Below are 1,417 nucleotides of genomic sequence, written 5' to 3' on the forward strand. Positions count from 1 at the left end.
TGTATTATCTCTCATGCTCTCGATCACTTTAATATAATACTTATATATCTCAACCGTACAATTGTGCATTACTGAACCCGATAGTAGTAGTAGTAGCGGTGGGGGCAGGCACCCCTCCCCCGCATCACTTTTAATTTAATACTACAATAAGGGAGCAGGGAAATGGAACTACTGGAAATGGTACAACCCAAACAAAGTGTACAAGAATAATGACACAGTATGAAAAACATGACTTCTATAGAAATTGGTAAACGAAAATCCTACTTTGCTGTGTAAGCTCTCATGTTAGATACAGTGTTAGATACAAAATGTTTAAAACAAACCACAACAAAAATATCAGTTATTTCTCACTACCTTTAGCAAATCCCCTTAACCAATCTTAATGCAGAAGGCATGATAAAGACTCCCCTTCATTTAAACAGTCTTTATTTTTCTGATCCTTTAGTCCTGAAGGTTTTTAACACACCATCTAATTGGCTAGATAGTTTTACTTGCTTTTTCTTTTTTCCCCAAATATTTATTCAAATATTTCCTGCCAATCGAACATGGAGAAGACACAGTGTATCATTTCTAGACCAAGGAAGCAAAGAAGTATGTGTTAACTCTATCCTCTGTTCTATTCACCTTGTTTCAAACACAGCGCTGTGGTAATATAGGAAGCTTTATGTTAAAGATGGCAGAATTTCAAGACTAAAGAACCCGAGTTCTGTGAATCACCCCTTGGAAGCCACTCTCTTATCAGTCAGAAACACTCACTTTGTGTTATGTGCATGCCAGAATTAACTACTGTCATATTTGAACTAGTCTACATACAAATTTTACTGTTATTCAATTTTTATGGCAAATAGCACTTGTGAGTGATGCAAGGTTTTCTGTGATCTACAAAATGAAGACCATTGGTGATGAATTGGATATCTGGAGTAGAGGAGCCAGTTGTAAAAAAATAACCTGGTTTCTGTGTGGGCCACTGAATTGCTATTGAAATCGGTATCCAGAACAAGTGTATGAATATTAGTCTGAAGAGACACAGGACAACATTTCTCTGAGTTACTTCTTTGGAATAAAAATAGCTTGTTTGAAATAGTAGATATTTCTTGATAAAAAGGATTCATTTGGAAAATGCTTGGTTATGCAAAGATAAATAGGTTTTGCATTGCAAACTTACTTAGCTCTTTTAATATGCTAATAGACCCCAGGGATTTTCCAGCAAAGAGTGGAATGCATAATAGATTCCAAACTTATTAGGCCACAAAAAGTGTGAAATACAGTATTTCAAGGGAATAACATCTTGGAAAACTCTGCATAGAGGTGGGGGTTTTGAAGAAAGATTGATCATATCAGTTATTTTTGTTAGGCTCTTAGAATCCCTTATTTCCTCAACATGAAAATGGGGCTATGGTATTGTGTTGTATTATTG

This window comes from Echinops telfairi, unplaced genomic scaffold (assembly GCF_000313985.2).
Source record: "Echinops telfairi isolate 266 unplaced genomic scaffold, ASM31398v2 ScPeMD7_7468;HRSCAF=8506_2, whole genome shotgun sequence".
Taxonomy (NCBI): Eukaryota; Metazoa; Chordata; class Mammalia; order Afrosoricida; family Tenrecidae; genus Echinops; species Echinops telfairi.